Here is a 17,421-nt window from a genome sequence, read left to right as displayed (position 1 = left end):
GCAAATTTATAGAATACTCTATAAAACAAGCAAACAAACAAAAACCTCTACAAAGTGTTTGGAAGAACTACCAGAAGAAATGTAGTTAACAGCTTTAAAAAACATCATTTTTCAGCTTTCCTCTTTAGAATCTCTTATCTTCATCCCAAGCAGAGTTTGACAGATTTTGATTTGTTCCAGATAGCTCTTGGGTGTCGTGCGACTATAATGACTTCATTCTGCTCGTATGTGATGCTTACTTCATTAACAGTCATACATGCCAAGGCAGTGAAGTGGTTGATGGTCCTGAGGCTAAAAGCAAATTCACAGGAAATGTTACTTTTACTCATACACAAGCCTGCTTTATCAAGGAGATAGTTTGGCAGGCAAATGATTAAAATGTTACCTGTTGCAATAATTTTCTTTCTAATTTACATTCAGAACTGGGGACAAGTTATTGTTAGCCTTGATTCTATGCATGGCAGAGGAAGGAGGAACAGAGAGAGGATGAAGAGATGGCCAAAGGAGACTTCCTCCCCTTTAGTCAATTCACAAGAAAAGTCAACGCAACTGCAGTGCTCTCAGCCAGCCCATTTTACACCTATGGGACACAATAGTACCATCAAGGGCAAAGGGAAAGAGCATTTACAGAGATGGGCTCAGTCCACTGAAACAGCAGCATCTGAGTGGCTCTAACAGTGCTCCAAACTGAGGAGGAATCCCAACTCTTTGAATCTCTTGAGACAATACATCTGCCCTATCCCTTGTTCTGGATTGCTTGTATTGTGAACCGTTTTGTTGTAAGAGAAGGTAGAACTGCTGCTGCTAGGGTTATCTTTGATCTGAACAAAAGCAGAATCACAAAGAAGTACTGGAAATCAGGTTACACACAACAGTATCTGTGGGTACCCATCTAGGCGCGCTGTTAATGTAATACTGCAGAAAGCTGATTTATTACCAACATCTTGTTCCAGGAGTTTGCAGCCCTACGTAGTACTTTGAATGGCTCATTATACAGAATCTGCACCTCTGGACTCTCTTTTCTGGGTAGTGTCATTTTTGAAGTAATACATTATCAGTTTCCATAGTCCAGTGATGCATTACCAGAATACATCAAAAAACAGCTGGCTCAGTCTCTCAATCCTTGGCGTCCAGCAACAGCTGACTGTGATGATGTATTACATGAACTCTTCAGTCTATCATTGTAATAGATCAAAACAAGGCACTGGTCTGAAGGTGTATTACTCAAAGGAAGGGAAAACGGAGTGAACCTGTCCAGGAGTGGGATACTGGTTTAATTATGGAACAGAAGTTACAGTACACTGCTCAGAGAAGGTTTGTTAGCTTCAAAATTTTGGTGTGCTGGTAAAATACAATTTACATTCTTATAGATGATATTGCAGGAGAAGGTCATATGGTTACTCAGTTTGGAGACAAACACTTTAACAGCCACTTCTGTCAAAAAGCTGCAGTGTGGTGTGCAACAGAGAAATTGTATGTGTTGTGTTTGAGCCAGGTGGTATCTGAGTTCAGTTGATAGACACATGCACCAGATCTCTTTCCCCCTCCTCCCCATTTCTTTATGGGGGAAAAAAAAGTCAGACAAGAGCCTGAGTAGTAGTGTAGTAACTGAAAGAGCATGCTACTACCAGTGAGTTCTCACTGCTGCTTCTTTCAGAGGAGCTCTCAGCAGGCTGCAGGTGATGCTGTGAGTCTGAAGAAAAGCATCAGTACAGAAGAGGACCTGAAGCACTGCTAGGGAAACAGCTGGAGCTGGAAAAAAAATTAGATATGGAGACAATCGTCAGCAAATAAATATAATATCTGGTGTAATTAAAGAATTCTTAAGAGCTAAATTTGCTGCAGCTATTTACACTATATTTCATGTCATTGAATGACCAAAAGCTTCCCATTGACCAGGACTGCAGACTTGCCACAGGGAGCATCTTGGTGATCATGTGAATCTCTTTCCTCTTCAGATCATAAGGAGTGCAATATATAGAGTGCCTACTTTTAAACAGGCTTTCCATTCTGTTCAAAAGACAAGAAATGCCCTCAGAACATTCTGTCTGGAGATAGCATGAAGTGCATTTTTCACTTGCAAACTCAGTGATGACAGGTAGAGTATGATATGAACTACAACTAGTTAGAACTAAGGCAGCAAAAAGCTCACTTGCCTCTAATGCCAGAAACATTATCTCTCAGTACTGTTTCAAAGACTTAGCTGCATCACTATTGTTTTGGTCGTTTCATATTCCAGCTTCTTTTTAATGGGGGCTCAGTTCTTTCAGAGTATGCTACCAACTTCACACTCTACTGTTTTCTCTATATCCTTGTAATAGTAGCCTCCATGATCCCTTATTTCTCCCACCTGTCATGCCGCTATGCTTTTACACTTCCATCAATGGAATTCCTATAATTGAACAACTTCCTGACAATAATTACTGTAACTTTACTTCAGTCCCTCTCCATCCTGTTGCCCTACCTATATGAAGTAAACTTTGTTCGATGCAGACAAACGTATGCAAAGACCGGGGCATAACGTGATGTCACTCTAATCTGTGCATTTTCTCCTTTCGCTGCTGCAATTCATTGCCCTCTAGGAGTTGCTGAAATCTTTTTGAGTTATAGTGCCTGAATTTACTTTACTTGTAGAAAAACATACACTAATGTTATGGTGAATTGGGAAACTTGGGAAATGTATTTTTCTGCTATGTATTTCTGTCCAATAGAAGCAGATAGTATATGAGAACACAAGCTTATCTGAAATAGGGACAGTGGGCAGCAGTTGATTTAGTTAATATAGCACATTATAACCACTGTGCATCAGAGACATCTGAGAACGGGCGCTTCACCAGTGTGTAATACTCATGAGAACAATTTTAGCTCTGTGTTATTTACAGGAGGATCTAAACAAAAGCGACAGTTTACAGTGGTAAGCATGACAAGAGGTCCTGAATAAAAACATGCAGAAAGAACAGAATGGAGTAATACAGGGACCTTACACTCACTTTTGTAAGCCTCGAAAATGGTTCGGTGTGTTACAGATTTAGTTGTGAATGCAGATGATGTGCCTTCCACTGCAATATCTCACCATACTGGTGTTGTAGAAGGGTATGAGTGATTAAGGACAATAAGAGATGTGGGGATACGCATGCAAACACCCATTACAAAATAGCAGGATGGAGAAGAATTGATTAAAGGATGACAAGCCAGAAAGATGCCTTGGTTGAGGGGATTGGTGAGAAAGCTGATGAGATAAGGAGTGTCTTGGTGAAAGGAGCTTCTTTTGCTGGTTTGCCTGTTCGTAGAATATCCAAGTGCTGCGGAACTCACTTATTTTAGAACAAGGAGAAAGAGCAGCTCCTTAGCAGAATAGCTGCCTGGGGGTGTGTGATCACTTTGTCACGTGACATGGGAATGATGGTGACTTCCTCTGTTTCTCATACAGCAACTCTATCTGTCCCAGAAGGACTTGGGTTTTGCCACAGGAATGCAAGTATGCTATAAGAGTCAGACATACTGTGCCATTAGCTGTTTCCCTGTGTTGCCCTCCTGGTAGTAAAAGCAAAAGAAAATAGACAATAAGAGTAGTGTACTGTTTAAACACATTGTTCAAGAAAAATCAGCAGATAAAGAACTTTAATTCTGGGTGCACTTGCAGTATGTATATGTTCTGCTTACAAAGAGCCAAAATTGTTTCTGACAGGTTCTCAGTGGTACAAGAAAAAGTATTTGCAGATAGGCCCATAGTCACATACAGAAAAAAGAGCTGAACTAACCCAACTGGTGAAGGGGATCTCTGGCAACATAGCACACCTTCTCAGGAAACAGCCTAGGTCTAACAGGTCTATCTAAGATAGATAGACCTATCTATATCTATCTATACCCATCTGTATCTATCTATAGATCTATCTAGATAGATTAGACCTCTTCTAGGTCTAATCTAAGAGATGCTCTCCATTCAGTGACCAGCCTGTCCATGAGCCCAGGGACCCTTCTGGTCACCTGCGGAGCACAGGTGCAAACAGTTTGTGCTCCCTGGGCCAAGCATACCCCTTCAGATGTGTTCAATCACCAGTTTGAGCTGTGACCTAACAGTTTCCCTGCAGTATCTTCATTCAGTGGGAAAACAACTAAGATGTATAGCTATTTGTAGCTGCTTACTGAAAGGGCTGTATTTGTCTCTGATGTGCAACCCAGTACCGCCATGATGTACCAACTTGTGTCAAGCAGTGCCTAGTGGAAACCTCAAAGCACAGCGCAAAGCTGGATGCACCCAGCCTTTGACCCTGCCCTTGCACTTCATATCAATTCTGAAGGGAAAAATCTGGAAAAAAAAAAAGGAAAACACAGCACCAGCTGCTGAAAAGTCAGTGGCTCTTCACAGTCAAATAAGGCAAAGTATGTGTAGTGTTGAGGCACTTATCCTTACACAGGTCAGGACAGGGCAGGTAGAAGACAACTGACGTGAGCTTTAGGAAGAAAGAATTCATCACTCCTCTCTTTAGCAGTTACTAACAAAGCATTGCGTGGTATAGGTGTTACTGGAGTATATGGAAGAAATGAGATTTTGATAAATTCTTGTTCATACTCATTAGTATTTTTAATGTGAAAGAAGTGCACCAAACAGCCTGTGAACTCCACAAGGGACTTAATGTATGACAGTGAATTATATAAGAAGTTCCCCTGTATTGTGACATATTTTTGTTACTCTCTTCTCTTCGTTCTAATTGTTCTATGTGGCTTCAGGGTATACTGGTCAGTTACCTAAACTGGTACATAATACTGCAATTTTTGCAGAATATAGATTTTCTCCTTCTAAGGACCACACCCCACCAACACAGCAATAACAACGGTAGGTACAGTGTGGAGCCATTCACACGTAAAGAAACTCACTCTAATGAAATGAATGAACTAGCCTAAGGCACACCCACACCACAGGTCATCTTAGAATGTGCCCACAGAATAAGACATGATATGATCAAATTGAAAAATACTCATTCAACTGAATTTTGTCTAATTTACTAGCTTGCAAATTCCGGACAAAAATGAACAAATCAAGGCAGGCTACCTTGTATATCTTCTTTCCTCTAGGAGCTCAGAGCAATAAACCCTTCAGAGAAGGTCCCCTTTTTTTTTTTTTTAACCTAATCCACAAATCTACTTGAAGTTAGTATGGCACTTGATTCTGATACTCTCTGGAATATCAGTGCTCCATTGTTATTTAGTGTTTGGACAGCTGAGCTATTATACTATTCTGTTTCTATAAAAATCATTTCTTGTGTTGACTATACTGATTCTTTTCCTCCTCATTTCTAAATTATAAATCAACTTAAGCTCATCATGGGTATTATTAGCAGCTTATTGTTACCTTTCTCAGTGTACTTTTGAATACCAGCATTCCCCAGCCACAAGGGATAGCATATTAAGTGCTGTTCATGCATTTGAACATAATATACTCCTTTTCTAATGCTTCCGTTGTATTACCAGTATGATAATTATTACAGCAAATGATAAAATAGTGCAAAATTGTTTTCGCCCCCCTTAATAACATAAATAAAAGGAGCAATTAATTTCCTACAATAAAAACAGGCAATACAATAACGTACAAATGTGGAGTTTCTTCATTATTGCATCAAATTGCAAAACGGAAACATATAATTTCAAAAGGCTCATAAGCAAAAATGGAAACACAGCTGATGTTGCGTCAGCATATAGTACAAAACTGTGAAGCTTGCACAGCTCACAGCTAGTCTCCTCTAAATGAAAATGCACAAGGATCTTTTCTATTTCTTTGACCTTAACTCCAGAACTCCAGGTATTTTTTCAGGTTGCTACTTTACTTTTATACATCCACCCAATACTGTAAACCTATAGCGTCACCACTTATTTTTGAAGCCCTGCTATCATTCACAGCAAAGCGACAGCTTTATCAGTGCATCTCGTGACAGACGGCAATAGTGTTTCCAAATGGAATCAATACACTTCTGCGCCGATACACCTCCCAGTACACCCCACGTATTTGCCAGATGTGTTTTAAGCATTCTTTAGTTCACTGGTATTTTGGTTGGTTTGGTTTTACGTTGTTGAGAAAAGGCAACACATTTTCTTTGACATCTCATGCAATTTTACATGTATTCAGGGCACATTCCCTGCTTTGCATGGAAAATGTATTTGCACAGTTGTCAGAATGATGGACAGGGGGAGAATGATAAGAAGGAGCACTGATCTTTGCTTGTTATTACATACAATAGCCCAGTAGGAATCATGATGTGTTGGTGAGACAAACTGTGTCCCATTCTGGAACATATTAAGTTTGTCTCCAGGACACACATGACTTCACTAGGGTGTCTAACCTCATTCATAATAGATGCTAATCTTTTCAGGGCTGACTGATGACAGCACTTCCTGCCCTTCACGGAATTAGAGCTGGGTTTTATCAAAGGACTCAAACTGCCTGCTAATTAGACTAATTCCCTTCATCATGAATTATTTATTTCCATTGGTAACCGATCACTGTGACATTAATGGGTTCTGCTCAACTTAGTTTCATACTAATATACACTATAAGTTTAATGTTTAAAAACTCCTGATACTTCACTTCAGGTCAAGTGTGTCTTCATATAACTCTTGATGTTTTCAGCAAAGTTTTGACGATTAAAGACTGTTGGAATAAAGTGCTCGCCGCTAAGGAAAAAAAAAAAAGGAAAAAGAACAATTTTTAAATTCTAAAATCAAAATGCTTTACCCACCTTCTCCCCAAAATTGGAACTAACATATAGAAATTCATTTAAGATAAATAAGAAGAGCCTTCTACTGAACTGATGATGGAGCTTCACTGCAATTCAAAGAACCAAATATGTACCCCTAGCCAGAGGGTTGTGCCTGACATTGTGCAAGAAGTTTGTAGAAGAAGATTGTAGTATCAAGACAAAATCCTAAACTTAGGTAGCAAGTATCAAATATGCAAATACAAAATAAAGAGTACTTGGACAGACAGCAGCACTGCATACCCGAATCAGGTGGAGAATGCCAAAGGTAGAGAAGGGGCCGTAATTGGAAAAACAAAAGGCAATCATTCTGGAATGTCTTAGCAGCAGGATCTGAGCAGGACACCAGAGGTCATCCATGCAGTACTTAGAAGGTCTCAGCAAGAAAACCGATGGCCAGTTTTTGGCATCACTCTTCAAAAGCTGTATTGACTACTGCTTTTTTACTGCACGCCATAAGAACGCAACAAAAACTTAGAGCAATTTAGAAAACATGACCAATGGGGAAAAATTGAAAACACTGCTTAGAAAAGAGATGAGAGTATGACGAAATCTGCACTTACACAGAAAGCTGCTGTGGTTAGGCGAGGGATCTGTTTTCTCCACGTCCTTCACAAGCAGAATGAGAAATAATCATTTCAGAGTGAAGTCATGAAGATTTTGCTGAGAAACTGAGAAAAGTCTTCCTACCTGTGAGGACAAAGAAAGTTACACCTTCAAGTTTTTTGTTGTTGCTGTTCGTTTCTAAGGAAAAAAACTCCAATTGGAAAGATGTAATCACGTGAATATTTCTCAGTGTCTATTTCAGGAGCATTATATACAGGATAAAAATCTTTACAACTTAACTGTTGGCCTTTTCAATTGTCATCACACACTGTGAACCCCCATAATGTCTTTGATGCAATTAATTCATGCAGCTTTTTTGATACAAGCACAGGATAGTACAGCTCAGCGTGTGTATTTTACAATGGCATTTGCTATGCACCTGAACTCTTCAAAGATAAGCTTGAAAGAGACAAGATGGTCACAGATTTCATGTTTGAATCTCCTCTATTTCAGCAAAACGTGGAGACTTTCTGCATGCTACAAGGTTGGACTCAGACCTTCATGCATACTCATGAATAAATGATGCATATTCTTAATCATCTCACAAAACAGATTTTACTCCAGCTTGATTATTCTGTCTGTGAAATACAAGAGAAATGCATACAACTCAGAAGGCTCAATAAGAGGCTTGTTTGGGGTAATTTTTATACCGATAAAGTGAGCTTAAAGTAATAAACAGCGGAAGACAGCTGGACAGAATAGCCTGTATCTCTTAGCCCAGTGAAGTCTTGGACTACAGTATATTTGACAAATTGTCTTTCACGTGATAGCTGCAAAAGAACGCGTATCTTTCTAATCCATAGTGACAACAAAGAAGTTAGGTAAAAATGAACAGAGATGATATTCAATAAGCACATGTACATTTCTATCACAGTGTGAGATACTTTGGCTGTGAAAATAAAGGTGCTATTTTTCCACTGTTGAAATAATACGGAATCAATGAAAGGTAGCTGTGAGTCTCAATTGGAATCAAGGGGTTTCTGTTGACATTCACAAACCAAATGAGCAGAGCTCTGCTGGATTGAGATGTCATCAGAAACCCCAAGATGGCATTACAGCCTTGTTTTTCTAAGTTGTGTGGCTTTTTGCAATAAACACGTTCAACTGACACTTTATTTTAATTAAAAGGCCAGTTTATAATTTCTTGCCCTTTTACCTCCTTGTCTGTTTTTTAGGTTACCTGCCCTGCTCTGCCTTCCTTCCACCTTTTTGCTCCTTCTCCTCCCTCCTGCCCTGACCACCTTCTTCTTGCCTTTCTTTCTTTTCTCATCTCTCTTCTCTCTTTCCCGGTTCTCTGACTCCCTAAATCAAAACATTTCTGGAATGGGTCATTCTGCTCAGTGTGTTAGCAGCGCTCCCTAATGTCATTTCCACACTACAAGCTGCTCCTCCAGCACTGCGGAGAGGCTACCCTATTAAGACAAGAGAATGTCACTCACGTACCACTCTTTTATTTGTATAGAATAAGAGACTTTAAGTAGCTCCTGATACAGCAATATAAAATAGCTTTTGTTTCAGAGCTAACAATACCTGATACTTGAACAGAGACTTCCATTTGATGTTCTCAAATCATTTCATAGGCATTAATGAATTATGTCTCACAAGTATGCTCTGACAAACAGGCCATTCCCATTTCACAGATGGAGGTAACTGAGGAAAAAGACAGGAGTAATTTGTTTCTACAAAGTCTTTCTGGACCTTGTTCTTCACTTTGTTGTATTTAAAGTGTTTTTATCGCTGGCTTCAAGACACTGTTGAGTAAATAAAATCAAAGAGCACTGACATATTTCAAGTCTTGGTCCTCTGATAAAGAGACATCCCTTCTCTTTGTATGGCAGATTATGTTGTCCTTACAAGCTGGTGTACAGACACCTTTTGGGACATTTCATTTCATAATTCTAATTCATATTTAGAGCCAAATTGCTCTAGCATCATAAATCAAACTCATCCATCTTTTAAATTTTTATCAGCTTTTGGTGGGGGAGTGGCTATTGAGGAGGAGCGTTTTTAAAATGTGACCTGAAAAATATATTTTGTTGTAAAAAAAAAAAAAAAATAGCATGATCAGGTTCTTTCAGCATCTTGAACACTAGCTGAGATCACAAAATAAGAGGGCAGCAGGCAGAAAGCTTACAATATATATATCAAGGAATTAGCATAGATTGGTAACTAAAGTTTGTGTGCATTAACAATTGAGCATGTGCAGTGTTACTCAAACTGCTCGTGAGTGGTGCTCTTCAGAATTGACTGGTATCATGAGATGTTATGAAAAAATGTTACTCATCCTCTACAAAGGACGGTTTTTCATAGCTAATTTTAGATACCTGCTTGACAAATTGATAGAAGAAAAATATCATGAAAACTTATTTTTTATACAGAGAAGACAGGTGCAAAATGGCACCAAAGAGTTACCACGAAAGGTCAAAGAAAAATGAAATAATAGGTGAGGCCGTCAAGGACCATGTTTTCAGAACAGAAGTTTTCATCCTGATCGTGTGAACAATTCAAGGCAGGATAATCATCCAGGATTCTCCTCAGGGAACAGGGAGCAGAAAGTGGGTCAGAAAAAAGTGTTTGTTTGCTATTATAGAAAAAGTATGTAATTATACCTGATCTTGAGTAAAGATGAAAGCTCAAATAGTTACTCCAGCTTATGCAACTAAGCACAATAGGAAAAAATGAAGAATCTTGCACAGATTTTATAAGTTTTTTTGTTTTGTTTTTAAAATCCTGTCACTGAAGAGTCGAGTAAGCATAAGAAGATAGGTTTGCATAGAATGTTGAGGTAGTCATGAGGTATTGCTTGGGATTGAGAGAATAATTGTGTGGGATGCCAGGGCAGTGGAGCAGAACCAGACAGGATATTCTGAGAGGCAAAGACAGCAGGAGGAAGTTAGTATTGTGGGTCTGTGAAATCACAGATGTGAAGTCAGATGTGAGCAACAAATAGGGACAAGAAAGGAGAAAAAAATAATCAGGTTGGGCAGCAGCTCATCCTGTCGTGCTACAGTACAGCAAAGGAGGATCACTGAAATGACAAGGGAAGCTGCATTGGACTGGGCTCTCCTGACAGCTGAAGAGCGTAACTTGTTCCTTGATTCTTCACAGCGTTGTCACACTTTCGACACGTAAATCAGCCTCATTTAGGAAGTGATGACTTGTTCATGGACAACACCTTGAAGGCAATGCTGACCAAAGCACTCATATTATGACATAATCTGCATCTTTCCCTAAGCGTATCTAGAATAAGGTTCCCTGCGGATAGAAGGTGATACGCCACAATACATAAAAGTCATCCATCCAAATAAAACCATTTTCTCTTTTACCAGTCCACAAGCAAGCCTTCATATGAACTCGTGCCCAAGGCAAACACATCCACTTATAAATATAGATAATATACACATAAATAATATAAACAGAAACAGAAAAGCACAGGAAATCTTGTGCTACTAACAATGCTTTTGCATTTTCCATCTCTCTAGAGACACATTCCCACTGAAATTCCCAGCTAATGCAACCTTCCAGACCAGCTGGAGGTAAAGCAGATATTTGATGGGAAGCATAATTGTTTTCCAGCTTTTATTTTATGTTGGGAATCAATATTTGCATTCCCATTTCTTCTCACACTCACAGTTTTACCATCCAGCAACCTCCTGTGTTCTTGCCACCTGTGCTTTACAAAGATAGAAAGACTTCTTGGTTAAGTGGCCATTTCAGTAAAAGTGTTTGTGGACCGGTCACCACATCCTCACTGGATATAACATAATTTGTTTAATTATTCCTTTTCCATCCTTTCATGAGGATCAAGCATAACACTGCCTTGTTCAGATCAGCATCCATGAAGAGACTATGACATTATTCTCTGATAATATGTTACTCACACTATCTAAATGTTAATAGAAAATGTCAATAGAAAATGGAGCTATACTGACTTATTGTATTTAAGATGCATGTGAAACTTAAGGATACCCAGAGTTCTCTTTTCTCCCAAGTTTGGCAGCTAGTTTATTCATCCCTTCAGGAAAACTACTCTCCTTTTAGGAGTTGAGAAGTTGGGGTTTATAGACACCTGCCTAACTATAACATCCAGCTGTTGCTTTAGAAATAAAAGAACAGGTCTGTAATTTATTACCAGCCACCCACATGTGTAAGAGGCACCCCCGCAAATTCTGTCGATGCTTGATTCTTTGCAGAGCCCTGCTTTGAAATCAGCCTCTATGTTAAAATGAACAACTAGACAGTTCCCACAAACAAGCATCATTTTAGTTCCATTACCCATTAGAATGGAGCCCACACTTCACTGTACTTTTGGACATCATTGAAACAAGCACATTGTGCAACAGGAACAATAAAAGAGAGCTGAGATAATTAATTATGTATTCTACTGTATAGAACACTGCTAGCCACAACTATGGCTTGGAGGCAGCAACAGATTTCTGGAATTGTCTCCTTATGGGGTCATACGAGGAACAGAATCAGAAACTTCACAGGGAATGGTGGATGGTTATAATGTCCATACGTTAGCATAACATTTTAAGCACACCGGAAGCCCATTGAACATAACACTTACTACTTTAGCTTGATAACTTACACAGTGAATTTGAAAGTATGCATACATGGTTTTGGTGACTAGAGATCCTTTCTCCAGGAAAGTTATGCCCCTGACAGTCCCAAAGGTAAAGTGAAGAGTAGGCACATAATGAATACTTTGACCAAATGTCCACGGGTAAATCCAGAAAATGGAAATGAAGATCCGCCTTTCAGTTCCCAGAATTCCGGGAAGCTAAGAGCAGGAGATTTGTTTAATAATGTCCAATTATACATCTACTACTATTTCTGGAGGTAGTGGCCTGCGAGAAGTATTGTTTCAGTATGAGGGAGCAAACAAAAAATACCCAAACAGTAAAACTTTGATATTTATGCATGAGAAGACTTTTGAACCACTCAGTGAGTCATTTTATGGAGCAATTAACTTTCCTTTTTATGGAGGTATTTTTAATTCGTCTGCCACCTTTTTAATAGTCCTTTGCATAAATTGGTAAAATAATTTCTCATTCCCCTAGAAACAACAGCTGCATTGTGAACTCCCGAATTGGCATGTCTCTGGAATATATTATAATAATTCAGAAACTGCTGCCATTTCTGTCAAGCTTTCATTCATACGAAGGTTGCTTCAAACATCCCACCCTCCCTCCCCCTTTTGTTGCTACTGCTGATCTCAGATTGTCCAGCCACTTCCCCTGCTCTCCCAACTCCCTCTCCCGCCTCCAGTCTCAGCCCCCTCTCTCTCAAGCTCTTGACACAAATCTCCTTCCCTTGCCCCTCCCTCAGTCTGGCTCTCTGTAGCCCTCTCAGTCGAATTAGACACAAATGACTTGTCTTGACTTTCAAAGCCCTTTGTGGCCTATCTGCTCACCACTGACCCTCTCATGTTCAATATCAAAAGGTCAGCTCTTGCTCCCAATTAGTCTATGAGCCAAGGTACCTTCCTCTGACTGCAATCCTTTCAAACAAGCCCCGTTACACTTTCTTCTGTTGCCCCTCACACTTGGGGAAGGAATTGTCTATCGGTATCTGCAAAGCTTTCACGTTCTTCCTTTTCAAATCCCCCCTCAGAACTTCCCTTGCCTTCAGAAGCCGCAGCAAGGGCCAGGCTATTTGCAGCACCTCGATGGGGGAGTTCTGGCTCATAACTGGAGCTTCTAGGCCCTGCAAAGATACAGGGGAAAAAAAAAAAAAAAGAACAAGAAGCAATAATAAGTACCCTTGGTTTCTAGGGCCCAGACTTGGACAGTGCAATTCTCAGTTGAACTGAAAAATGGTACTGAATGCAAAACCCTGGTATGCCACCTACAACTTCAGGGCAGGCTTTTCAGGTTTTAGACAGAGCTGTTAAGACTGCCATAACTATACACAGCTCATGTGGTTCTAACGTAGCTGAAGGTGGGTAGAATTTCACAGATTTGTCAAAAATCTGTGTTTTGATCACGTTTAGAGCCCCGATCCAACTACTAGAAATTTTTTTAAGAGTCTTAGATAAGCAGTCACAAGAGTACTTTAGCTTGAACAAATTCACACTCCTTGCCTCAGCGTTTCTGTTGAAAATAGCTGAAATGTTTTGGTGGCGGTTTTCCCAAAATTTCAGACTGAGTTGAACATGTAGGGAAAATTCATTCGGATAAAGGTTATAAGTAATAGAAATTCTATTAAGTATTTGAAATTCATTCATATTAATAACTGAAGACAGGGCCGTTCAGTGGGAAGTTTAAGGCAAACTGATAGATGATGCTCCAGGCTCCATTATTACAAATATAGTGGTTTATTATAAAGATAATTGTAGGTTGTTCAGGTGGAGGATGGAAATGTGTGTGGGAAGTAGCAGAATGGAGGTAGCCAAGTGAGTAGAGTGCAGGTGAATAGCTGAATGGCTTAACTGCTGCTTTCTTTTTCATTTTTTCTTTCTTGGAATATTTTTTTTTCTTTTTTCTTTTTTTTCTCTCCAATGATCAACATTAATATGCAGAAAAACGCAGGGGCCTAATACTAAGAACTTTTTTGAGCAGGGACGTAATGGGTACATACCCACATGAAATACAGGAACACTATGGGATTATGTAACTTACTTGAAAGTAATAGCTTGTTGACAGAAAGGTCCCGCTGGGTTTCATAAGCTGAAAAAGTAGCTTTCATGAAACAAATTATTCTTCAAGAAATTGGTAACAATGCCATTTGCTTCATACCTCTGACACAATATTTAGTTCTGTCATTTAAATATAATTATTTTTACAATGCTAGTGCTATTGATAAATGCAGATTTCAAGGAAGAAGTAAATTCTCCTACAGTAATAAAATGATTATTTATAAGAAAGAAGTAAGAAATCTGGCACTTTTTCCACATTCTAGATGGCAAAAAAGTTGTCGTTATTATGGTAGCTTAGTTACAGAAATGGTTCAAAGTTTTTCTGGTCTGGTATTTTTAATACTCCAGTGTAATCTACTCCAGTCATCCTTGACAGAGAATAAAGATGGGTTTTCAAGGATCACAGCTTTCAAGCTGTGTGGAAATGCACATTTCTTGTCTTGAGAGTAATCACACAGACTGAAAAAGACAATGATATTTTGAGTGATATTTATAAACTGAATCTAGGACAAAGTGCATGTTTCTGCCAAAAAACAGTTTTTCGTGGTTGAATTCACTGCATACCCAGAAATCCCATAGTGCTAGCAAAATTGCCATCTTTAGTGGGCATTTCATCCCTGTGGCAACAACTGCTACCTTTTGCATTGAATGAAGCCATCACTTAAAAACAAGCCCTTCTCCTGTGAATATAAAATGTATTCTTTTCTACAAAGTTGCAAAACACCTTCCCTTGAAAAAAAACAAACACCAAACAAAATCTAACCAAACGAAAAATTCTTAGCATCTGATTCATGAACAATACATCAATATATGTATTTTTAAACAGTTTTAGGAAAGGAAGGCTTATGCCTCCACAGTTTGTACTTGTGCTTACCTGAAATGCTGGATTTCAGAGTTAGCCAGAATTCAATTTGGCACCATAGTCTTGACTTCTGAGTTCAAACAATCATTCTCAATAGACTGGAAGAAAGAATCTGAGTTTAAGACATCTTAGTAAACTGCGTGCTCTGGATCGTTGGTTCACGGTGCTCATTTTGTTTGCAGAGGGCGAAGACCTGTTGAGATCAGGTAGCAGAAAATTCTGCAGCAGCAGCAAGAGACCCAGGACCTCTTGTCTGTCCTCACGTGGTCCTCTTTTGTATACTACCTTCTCTGCTTCTCCCTTGAGCTCACGAGGACTCAGTTGGCATCATCCAAACAGGGTGGTTCATATGATTCGTTACGGTGCTGGGATACAACTTGGGTCCTGTCGCTGGGAAATGAGGAAATCTTGCTGCTATCTCAGGGAAAAAGAAAGAAAAGAAATTGAAATAAATAAATAAACAAACACAAAGGAAATGGAAAACAAGAAAAGAAAAAGCTAAAATTTTCAAATAATCCATTGATTCTAGGAATTAAGACATTAAGAACCTAGATGACAAATACAGAAATCACAATTTTCAGTGTCACAAAATCCAGTTAAGTTGGAAGTATTGACAACCTTGATTCATCCGGGTATGTTCACAGGACAATATGCGGATCATGTTGTATCCATGCTGGGCACATCAAATTTTTCCTTACTCTCTACTCTTCAGAGGAAGCAGAAATAAAATTGAACCAAAGAGGAATTCCGTTTACCCAGGAATATGATTCACAAATTGTTTTGTATTGATCCGCATTATATTTAGCAACATTCAACTTATTCAGCTTTTGGCAGAAGTTCTTAATGTGTACAATTTTAATAGATAGTCTAAAAGAATTCCAAATAACTGAAGAAAAAAAAAAGGGGGGGAGGAAAGAAAATCACATTAACACATGAAAGAAGTAACACAAGCTTAATTAAGTAACTCTACCCTCTCTGTGCTGACGATCTCCAAGGCTCCCACATGTCACCCATGAATCATTCAATGGCTGTGTAGCTCATCAGGACCAGACACAAAACCATCCAACCAGGAGAGACCTCTGGCTGCCATTTTTTTTTTTTTTTTTTTTGCTTACGTTAGTTATTTTTTCCACTAACATCAGACAGGCAATTCAGGAATTTATCTTCATTTCACATAATTTTATCTGAATGAAAAATTCGTTCTCTTAGTCAAAGTAATAAATTGTTCGTGTTTCTGTTTTCAAATAAAAATTAATTGTATTTAACAGTTTAAATCCACAAATATTAGCATTTCATTTTACAAAACATTTTCTTCAACTTGAAAATTTTCTAAATTACACAAGAAAATACATATGTAAAAGCATGTATATACAAAAAGTTAATCCCTTGTCAAAATAGTCCTGAATAATAACTCTTTTCTAATCACTATCAGAGAACAGAGGAATTTTTTAAAAGTAAGCCTTGACAGAAAAATGTCAGGAGAAGTTGCTCTCTAAAGGGAATGTTAAGGAGCCATACTGACAACATCCTATTTAAATCTAGATCACTTCAACAGATCTTACAGAATCTGACGCCAATGTGCATTCTCAGCTCAATTATTTTAAATCTAAATTCAGTCATATTTATAACATGCTGGTAGTCTGTTTTGTGTTCACTGTATGATGCTGGTGCAATTTTATCCGTCTGAGTCATAAACACTTTATGACCCTGGTATGTGGACCAATCCATGATGCATCCAAGCGTGTATGTACACAGCTGGGTACACATATACACAATGTGAAGCATACAGCAAAAGAGCAGAGATGGACAACTCTAAAAAATAATGTGAGTTAAATAGATTTAAAATTAAAAAACAAACAAAAACAACAACAAAACCCACCGCATTTTAAAAGGCAGTCCAAGAAGATATTTTAGAGACTAATCTTGGAAGTGTTATGGAGGGTTGGTGTTTATTTAAAATTACCTTTTTCAAGTTTGTCATTTTCATCCTATTCAGCAACCTCCTCCTAGTTACCCGCAAGTGCATAGGCAGTTCCAGCAGCCTCCCTGCTAGAAGCTGGATGCTGTTGCACTCGGATGTAGCATCATCTGATCTGTGCTCGCTTGCTTACAAAATGAAAATTGCTTATTATTTCTCCTTCTTTATGTTCAAAACAGCACTGTATGTTGGCTCTAACTTTAAATGCAAGCACATATATTCTGTCCTGCATTTTATTCTGAATAACATGACTCTGCCTATATGACAGGGAACAGATCTGCTTTTATTATTATTTTTTTTGTTTATTTTTTGCTTTTTCAGAGTAAAAGGGGGAATCATGAGGCTTTCTACAGGATTATGAAAAATTCCCCTGAAGATCCCTCTCATCTCTGACCCTGCATGAGTCACTTTGGAGCACCAGAAAACAAGCTTCAAGACTAGACTTATATTCTTTGGGCAGTAAATACCTTATTTTCTCATGTAGGCATCTCCTTTAAGTACTTAAATGCTCAGTCACATGAAACTAACCTGTTGGAAAGAGCTGGATCACACTTAAAACTAGGTCAAGTACAGATTACAGAAA

At 38.7% G+C, this 17,421-nt stretch overlaps 1 long non-coding RNA gene across 2 annotated transcripts; it reads right to left on the bottom strand.

Annotated features, from left to right (window-relative positions):
• Positions 1-89: 89 nt before the first annotated feature.
• On the bottom strand, positions 90-15,527 carry LOC112532816. Of its 2 annotated transcripts, none has more exons than XR_003076218.3 (3): positions 14,873-15,527; positions 7,316-7,442; positions 90-1,752 (listed from the first exon to the last, which is right to left on the bottom strand). It is a non-coding gene; the product is annotated as an uncharacterized LOC112532816 (long non-coding RNA). The 2 variants fall into 2 exon arrangements; XR_005861765.2 differs by lacking the exon at positions 90-1,752 and adding an exon at positions 6,578-6,669.
• Between the last annotated feature and the right edge of the window lie 1,894 nt (positions 15,528-17,421).

The sequence above is a fragment of the Gallus gallus genome, chromosome 7, assembly GCF_016699485.2.
Source record: "Gallus gallus isolate bGalGal1 chromosome 7, bGalGal1.mat.broiler.GRCg7b, whole genome shotgun sequence".
In the NCBI taxonomy this organism is placed as follows: Eukaryota; Metazoa; Chordata; class Aves; order Galliformes; family Phasianidae; genus Gallus; species Gallus gallus.
The sequence above is the reverse complement of the archived record's forward strand: the minus strand, read 5'-3'. Positions and strand labels throughout refer to the sequence as shown.